Below are 9525 nucleotides of genomic sequence, written 5' to 3'. Positions count from 1 at the left end.
ATGCTTTACGTGGGTTTCGTGCGAATCACTCGAGTTGGAAAATGTAAACTTCAGCAGACATTCGAGCCGTGTTAACCAATCAGTTTGCTCTTGTAGGTGCGTGATTATAACGAAGCACCTGTTATTGGTGTCCTGGGAGGAAATCCTCTTGCCGACACCGAACAACAGCTAATCAAACTGGGCTTGGCTCAGTCTGAAGCACCGCTGAAAGCTTCCATCATCCAGGTAGAGTGTCTGGAGGAGTTGATGAACTTACACGGCTAGGTGCACCTCTGAATAGATCTAGTGGACACAGACACGGCTCCAAATGAATCAATGCTGTTTATCAGCCTTCCTAAAGCACATAAACACAGCTATTCTCTTAATAAAATCCATGTTAGCCATTTAACAATGAAGCTAGAATCAGAAGCGGATTTGACGCGCAAATGAAGTAAACTCACCATCTATTTACAAGCAAATAGCACAATTTATCCACGCTTGCCGCATCGAGTGTGAACATAGCATTAAAATGTCACCGCTGGCCAATCCGAATCAAGTATTCTAGACTGTTGTGTCTGTTCCACTAACTTTAGCTTAGTGTGTGTATTACAATACTACGGCACTGATTTGTTTAGCATGCATTCACCCAGTCAACACACACGAATATCATTGGTAGTTCCTATTGTGCTCGGTTAGACTCTACTAGGGAGTACAAGCTAATTTAGTCTCCCAAAAGGTTTTCCTATAACTTAAATTGTTCCCTAATGTCTTTTCTTTTGTTCTTTTTCTGAGATGGCAATGAGAAATGGTGTTCAAATGGAAACCTGGAGCATGGCATCTCTCCCCACACCAAAGCACAGCAAACGATTCATTTGCTCTCCTAATTAAAGTGATAATGAAATGCACCGAAAAGCTCATTCGGTATTCAGATGAGGCTCTTGTTCTGACGCAAATAAAACATGTTTCTGCAGAAACACAGGCTTGAGATTACCGAGAGAGAACAGCTGAGTGGGCGACACGTTTGGAGACTCACACCTGGGAAGGAGGGATTAACCCATCTCTGAACTCTCCGTGCTGTCTGAACATGCTCATGCAAGCACTTGTAAAACTCTGGGTAAAATAGATTTAAAAAGAGCGCATCCCGAGCATCTTATTTTTGACATTTCGAAGTGGTTTGTATGGCGAATTTGAAAACTAGGGCAAACCTTCCCATTCTCGCCATGTTTGGGATTGTTAGCCTTTAGCAAGAGATAATATGACCTTGTTTCTGTTCAAATTGTAGAAATACTTTCACACATTACTGTCGAGAACAAACGGTCAGTGACCTTGTAGGACAACAGCAAACTGCAGCCTGTCATAAGTATGTTACGTAACAAAAAGCTCTCAGTTTAGCGGACTATCTCAATAATAGGGTTGACCAGGACCCTTGGGGCACCAACTGACAGGAACTAAAAAAACATCTTGTTCACTGAGTGATATGTTAACTGTTGTCTTCCCTGACTTTTAAAACCATTTCCCCGTAGTAGATTAACAGTTTTACAGATGCAGTGGAGTCCAGGGATTTCCATACGGTGAATATTTGCCTCCCCAGCTGGACATTTCTGTCCAATACTTGAGTTGGAAGTTAAGATTTACTCTAAGCTTTGGCAAACAGCTCAAATGACTCAGATGTTAAACTGGTGTTAACGGTTAATCCCTTTCCCTCCCGTTGGGTCGGGGACTATAAAGGGCCGGTTTTACAGGTCAGAAGTTACGGTGTTAAACCATGGATTCACAAAATCTCAAAGTCGTGTAATCTTGGGCTAAAGCTGAACATATGTGGAATTAAGAAGGTACAGCATCCAGAAGCACTTTGAAGTTCAGTATATTTAATTTGTCTATTCAATCAATCACTCAGATTTTCTATCCAGCTGTTTGTTCATCTTTTTGTATTTTGTATACATTGTTTGCCTGTCTTTCTGGTGATCTGTTGTTCTATCTGTCTGTCATTTTTACTGACTGTCTATCAGTTGTTTATCTCTGTTAATCATTTTGTCTGACTGTATCCCTTCAAGCATTTTTGGTGAATAAACTAAGCCTAATAGACACCTTATAGTTGTCTAAACAAATTTTTTTATTATCATTTTTTTTTTGCGAAAATAAGGCTAAATTTGTCTGTCAATAAAAACATAATAGACACAACACATTCTCATTCTGAAAACGTAGCTCTATAATATACGTTTCTGAAGATCGTAAATTATGTAGCCAGAGCTACATATGGCTGCATTTCATCTTTAAAACAAACGGTAAGGAGAGCTATGACACAGCTCATTTTCTCACTTACCAGCTGACTACTTATCTGCATGTGGGCGGCTTTTTTTTGTGTGTGTCGTAGCTCGACACAAACATCGGCGGACTTGATATACAGGGCGGAGTTTGAGTGAAAAAAGGTTCAAGAAAGCAGTTAAGACAAAAACAGAAGTCAAAAAACAAAATAAACAACTAAAAAATAGGTCGAGAATGTGGTAAAATCTGAAAACTTTGAAAACAAGTAAAAAAAATCAGGCAGGGGCTTTCTTTTTCTGGATTTTTTTCAAAACACTGTGGTTGGGATTAAAAGAGTGGGTGGGTGGGTGGGTCAATCAGTGCTTTTTAAAATACTATTGGTCGAATTTAAGAAAGGGGGAGGGGTGGGGGGGATTGGCCAATTGGTTAGTCAGTCGACAGCTACCTCTGGTGGTTTAAGCGAGAACAGCAGGTTGAACTGGCACTCACGAGAGAAATTTGAGATATGAAAAAGCGTACACAGCGGCCTCCAGAGGATTAGTGAAAATAAAAACTGAAATAAATAAAAAAAAAAAAACGTGGCTCCTGGGACGTATTTTGCTCTCTCCAGAAATGTTTATCCGCTTGTTAAGTGTGACGGCACGCGGAGCGGCTTCCGGGTCCAAGCGCTCTATTCAACTGAATGGGGAGACTAATGAAATGGTAATAATAAACGTTTGCAAAGCGATTTAAGGCTGTCGAAAATCACGATCGCAGTATATATGCCTATATCCATGCCTAATATCCGATGGCCAGAAAGTGATTCATTTTTTTATAAATTGTTAAATTTTTGGTATTTGTTATGCAGCAAGCCCAGAGATTGTTGTGTACACTATGATTTTATATAAAATTTACTTTAATGTGTGATAGGAATAAAACGTGATCACAAACGAATGATTTCTCCACTCAAATGAATGGCGGCTTGGACCCAGAAACAGAATTCCATACGTCACAAACACGTCACCACTTAACAAGCGGATAGGGCTATGTTTTCAGAATGAGCCGCGGTTGAATAGATATCTAATAGACTAAACGTCAAATAGACAGAAATGAATGACTACACATGAAGTTCGTCTTATCTGTCTATTTGATTTGGACTATTGTCAGACATCTGTTTGATTTTCACAACAGCCCAAATTTACCCTTGTTTTAGCCAAGCCATCTATGTTTATCAAATATGTCTATCCATATATGTCTATCATTGTGACACATATATCAATGATATATCTTATTCTTTCCGTTTGACTACTATTGTCTATGTATTGATTATTATATAGATATATAAAATATCAATCTATCATTCAAATCGGTTACCATCACTCGTTCATACCCATTTGTCATTTATTTTGACTAAAGGTTTATCTATCTGTCAGTCAGTCATTCTATTCATTGGACAGAATGATTAAAAATGACTGTCTGTCAGTCGTTCCATCTGTCTCTTAATCTGTTAGTTTTTATAATTCCCCTTTCTCTCTGTTTATCATTCTGCTTTTCATTCTGACTGAATGTTTATCGATATGTGTGCATGTCATTCTGTTTTGTCTGTCTGTCTAAGAAAATTACAAGTAATCAATTAATTATAGCAGAGTAGTTATTCCTCAAGAACTGCACTTTAAAGAGCACCTATGATGAAAATCAACTCTTGTAAGCTGTTTGGACAGAACTCTGTGTAGGTATAGTCTATCCACAGTCATATTGGGGTTATATAAAGACAATAAGTATTTTTTTTTTAATTTCCTGACTTTAAAATAGGATCCAAATCCATCCCTTTTTGAGGCCAACCGCAACGTGATGTAGGAGTGCGGTTTCCCCAACCACTGAATTTATTGACAGTAGCGTGTAGTATTGCATATAATCATACCAACAAGACAGGATGTGTGCAAAGCAGCCGGGATTAAAAGATTGGTTCAGCTCTCTGTGGTCATTAATCATCAAATGTGATCGAGTTTTACAAGTTTAAAATGTTTTTCAAACAGTGCATGTTTGTAATGAATTACAGCGATTTTACCGTCTTTATCACCACAGCCGCATGTCAGTACAATTATAATAGAAGATGCTTCAATCCCGGTTTGTGGACGTTAAATCAGGTTTATTTTGTACAATTACATAATGAATATTCATACAGCAGTGAATATTAACGTAACATTTGATGTTTTTGCCAAGGAAAACATTAAATGCGCGTACTGTGTGTGTGTGGGTGTCTTTGTGTGTGCATGAAGTTTGTAATAACATTGCATGTGACTCATCATTGCAGAAAGGCTTGAATTAACTCCACAACAAATACATCAAATAATTAATTACATCAATAAACAAAAGTTATGTGAGATCTGCTTCCTTCATGTCCGTTACTGTGCTGTTTACCTGATGCAGCCAAGGTGAAAATTGAGGCACACTCTGACAGGCATGTGGGAGCACTGTAAAAAATGCAGGGTTCCACATAAATCATTCATGTTGACCCAACACAAATTGATTAAGTTACTTTAACACGTTAAACAAATTTATGTAAAATATGTTGTCCCAATTTCAGCTTAATTCAATTAAGTGCTTTAATTAAGCAAAAAAATGTTTGAGTAAAGAGTGGTCGGGGAGAAATAGCAATAAAGGCACAGGAAACAAAAACAACTAAATTGTGTTTAGAGCAAATATTTTCAATATTCTGGAAGGTATAATAAATAATTTGATGGGTATTTTAAGCTGAAACTTTACAGACACATTCTGGAGACACAAAAGACTTATCTTAAATCTTGAAAAAAAATGGACTGAAATCACCAAATAGCCTTAAACAATAACTAAACACACTACAGAATTTTATGTTTTTTAAACACATGTTCACATTTCATGTATTCTACCAGTGCTGAACAAGCTTTTTTGTTTTGTTTTGTGGCACCAAATGCTGGACACTTGAAACGTGTTAATCAAGATTCAGGGCTTATAATAGGTGCATATATTAATGTAATGTGTTCTCACATTACATTAACATCACATTTTTAAAATTTATAATCCGTGAGTTTTTTAGTCTAATTTAACTTGGACTTAGAAAATGTCACTGATGTAAGCTACATTTTTAATTTAGAGGGAATAAGTCAGAATAATTATTTTTCTTTCTATCTATCTTTCTTTCTATCTATCTATCTATCTATCTATCTATCTATCTATCTATCTATCTATCTATCTATCTATCTATCTATCTATCTATCTATCTATCTATCTATCCGACTGGTCTATACACAGCACACACTGGAAATGGTTTGTGTCTGAGGGTTCTGTCATTGGATTGCTGGCACAGTGGTATAGATGCAGGCATCATATGACCTCGTCGCCAATCAAAGCCCTTTGATTTGACTGTTTCAGCACAAAGGCCCGAGGCGCCACACAGCGTGCCATAAACAAAACACAAATCCCCTGGAAGCTCAGCGCTGACAACAAATCATCAACGCTCCATTGTATTTTTTGGGACAGCACAGCATATATACCACACATTCCCATAGACTTAATCCAGACTGGTTGATTTAAATAGCCTAAATGTAAAAAAAAAAAAAAAACGCCCACACAGGATGAGAAGATAAACATGCAAGAGAGAAAGAAAGAAAGAGACTTGATAGCATTGAACTAAGCAGATTTATCAGTTCTCGACAATATGCAGTAAACAAACAAGCCGGCTAAAGCAACGTCTTCCATATCCATGAGTGCAGAAAATGAGAGATGCATCGGATGAAAGAGGAAGACAGGAAAAGATGACAGGAAGGTGAGACATGGTGGGTGGCGGATAAAGTTGGGGAAACTAGGGCACAGGAACGGGAGGAAGAATGATAGATTTCTGTTTAGGTGAAAGATCAGATTTAGTACAACTGAAGTAAAAAGACTGTTCGGGTGAACAATAGAATTGGGGATACTTCAAATATATGGGCATTAGGTAAAAAGAAATGATTTACAAATGGTCTATGTTGGGCTATACGGTGGCTCAATGGTTAGTACTGTCACCTCACAGCAAGAAAGTTGCTGGTTTGAGTCCCAGCAACTTGAGTTTTGTGTTTGCCACCAAAATGGAGGAAGATTGACATGTGGACAAAGGTGTGAGAGAGACACACACTGATATCTCCACCCGAAAGAGATTCCATGTGACCAGAAGTGAAGAAAATTTGTTTCAAGGGGCTAGGTTGTGGTATTTGATTGAAGATTATGGGGCAAATACATTTTTTCAAAATTATGAAGTGCACAGATATGTCGCTTGTAACAAGCTGTACTTTATACAAACAAAAATAGAAAGATTTTGAAAAATTTAGATTTCGTGCCGACATATATTTTTTGTGGAGAGAATTCACGCCTTTTTGCAATGTTGAGTCCCATCCAATGTCGTTTTAAAGTTTGTGCACACATAAACATGTTTAGCTTTACACTGTTTAAGGACAGAAAATGTGACCAGATGCACGTTAATATCCACTGCTGTATGGATATTTTTTATGTTAATGTACAAAATAAACCTGATGTAAGTCCACAAACAAGGATTGAAGTGTCTTTTATTATTGTACTGACACTATGCCATCGTGGTGATGAATTACGTTGTGATTTTACTGTATTTTTTTTACAAATGCACTGTTTTAAAAACTTTTTAAACTTGTAAAATTTATTCTTGAGCTGCAGATGATCACAGAGAGCTGAACAGATCTTTTAATCCCAGTTACTTAGCGCAAGCTCTGTCTTGTTGATATGAATATAGTCATTACTAAAGAGACATGTTAATACGGGGTTATTAATCAATTCGGTGGGCGGGGAAAACTGCACTGCTACACTCTAAAAAATAACTGAAGAGGTCTGTAACCTCTACATAGTTTTAATACATTATTGTAACTTAAAAATTCCAAAATGCTGATTATAATAAAACTTTTAAGCTGCCAGAATAGTAATATTAAGTTTATAAATTTTATAAGTTACATTTTTATTAAAAATGCGGCTTATTTAAGGGTAAATGGGTAAATCTGTCAGTTACTTTAAAACAATATTTAACTTGTAGCAACCTAAACAAATTTTTCCACACTAATGGAGTTGTTTTTTGTATTTTTATGTTCACACACACACACAATGTTTTCACTAATGATGCTAATGTAACATGTTTTTGTTTTGTAAAACAATAAAAACCTGTGGTATAATACAAAATATATATATATAAATAAATTACTGAAAAACAAAAATGTTGTTGTTAAATGTATTTCTTACAAGAATGAACAGTAAATTTGAAAACAAACAAAACTTTATTAATTTATTTGAGCTTCTAAACTTGAAAATATGCATGTTATTAAGTACATAACACAGGATTTGTTTTCAATTTTAATCAAAAAAATACCTTTTTTTTAAGTACATAAAAATTTGATGTTTTTGCTATGTAAAAATGCCTCTGATTGAAGAGGAAAAGATTTGGCTAACATAATAAAGTTTGTTGTCTGAACTTCATTTTGTTAGATGTTGTCGTAACTTGAATATATTAATGCAAGCTGTTGCGTCAGTTGTTTTTTTTTTTTTTTTTTTTGTATAACAATATTTTTTAGAGTGTCATGTTGCGGTTGGCCTCAAAATGTGGGGTTTTGGATCCTATTTTTAACATCAGGAAGTTCCCTGAATGGATTTAAATGATGGTAAAACTCTTACTTAAACAATTTAACTATAGGTGAGTTGTAATATTAGTTCTTCTTTTCTTCCTTTAAAAAAAACTGTGAAAACAAAAAATGTTCCTCGATATATTTGTGTATCTTAAAAGAAATAAAATATAAACATAAAAACTAATTCAAACTAGTGATAAAACCAGCAAAATCATCTCAGTCTCATTTTTGAATGTTAAACAGATTTTAGAAAAATAAATATATCTATGAATTTCAAATTATAATTAAAAAACAGTATCTGGAGGGTGTTTGTACTAGCAGATCAGACTTGAGTTCATTTGTCCAGTGAACCATCGGTTTCCCCATGTGACTCGCTGTAAATGCAAAAACAGGTTTTACTCTCCAGAGGGTTTTACCTCATTTCTGAGAGCATCTGTTCTAAGTATCCACTCATTTCAGTCTTTTTATCTGCAGAAAGATGCGTCTGAAAGCAGGAGACCGGGCAGGAAAAAAAGATTGCTTGAGGACTTTCAGAGAAACAAAAAGAGAAAGAGAAAGCAGGATAAAAACAAATCAGGCAAGTCACGACTGGTTACAAACTCCCAAATATTTCATAAAGACTGAAAAGCCACTTCTCCAGGTGTGTTTTGAAGGCTTTGTGAATTTATCTGGAAGACTTGGAAAAGAGTTCATTGAGGCAAGACACTGCAGGTCAATAGGGGAAAAACAACAACAACAGCAGCAGTTTTTTTTTTTATTATATTTGCCCATTTGATTTATTATATTGAGAATTGCAAACTGTTCCCAGCAGGCACACAATGTCATAAGACATTAATATTAGGTTACATTTAAGTCATGACATCAAGTAACCAAAATTCAACGTCTAGCCAGCATCTAAAAACAATGTTAGTTTGATGTCCAATAATGACGTTAATATTTGGTTGATTTTAGGTTGTGTTGGAAAGTGACTAAAATTTTACGTCGAGCCAATCTTAAACTAATGTCATATTGATGTCAAATACTGACATTTATTCATCAGGTATGGCAACTAAAAACCAACGTCTGATAGGCGTCATAGTGGTAACATCCAATATCAAGCTGTAACATCATTAGATGTTGATATTTGGTTGATTTTAGGCTGGACGTTGGACATTGACGTCGACCCGGGGTTCTGAGGTCAAAACGGTTTTTATGTCCAAACAAAATGCAGTGTCCCCCGACGATGGAGTCAGTGTCAATCTGATGTCCTGTTGACATCCTGTAGCTGCTGCGCTACTTTACATGTTTTCGAAAATATTTAAATATGTATTAGGAATTATATAATAAAATGTGCAGTCTTTTGCATATATTTCTAACACAAAAGTCTAAATATTGGATTAAATCAGGATCAAAATTCTTGTTGAAGTTTTTATTAGTATTATTATAGGTATTAAAGTCAAATAAACTTGCAGAAGTGATTTTGAGAATCTTTTCATCACTCAGAAAATACTGAAAGAACTTTAAAAAATACATATTATAATTAAAATCTACAGACTCAAACTGATAAATAAAGCTCAAAACTTTCCTCACATTACATTAAATGAACACTTTTGTAAAAGCCAAAAAGCCCAACATTTTTAAACTTGACTGATGCATGAAACACTGTTAT

General features: G+C 35.6%; 1 long non-coding RNA gene across 1 annotated transcript in view; it reads left to right on the top strand.

Annotated features, from left to right (window-relative positions):
• The first annotated feature begins 1511 nt into the window (after positions 1-1511).
• Positions 1512-9525, top strand: part of LOC141380192 (uncharacterized) — a 30027-nt gene continuing 22013 nt past the window's right edge. Inside the window, exons 1-2 of the long non-coding RNA XR_015521803.1 lie at positions 1512-1811; positions 8352-8454. This is a non-coding gene — a long non-coding RNA (uncharacterized LOC141380192). The remainder of the gene's footprint in view (positions 1812-8351; positions 8455-9525) is intronic.

The sequence above is a fragment of the Danio rerio genome, chromosome 22 (genome assembly GCF_052040795.2).
Source record: "Danio rerio strain M-AB ecotype USA chromosome 22, GRCz13ab, whole genome shotgun sequence".
Taxonomy (NCBI): domain Eukaryota; kingdom Metazoa; phylum Chordata; class Actinopteri; order Cypriniformes; family Danionidae; genus Danio; species Danio rerio.
The sequence above is the reverse complement of the archived record's forward strand: the minus strand, read 5'-3'. Positions and strand labels throughout refer to the sequence as shown.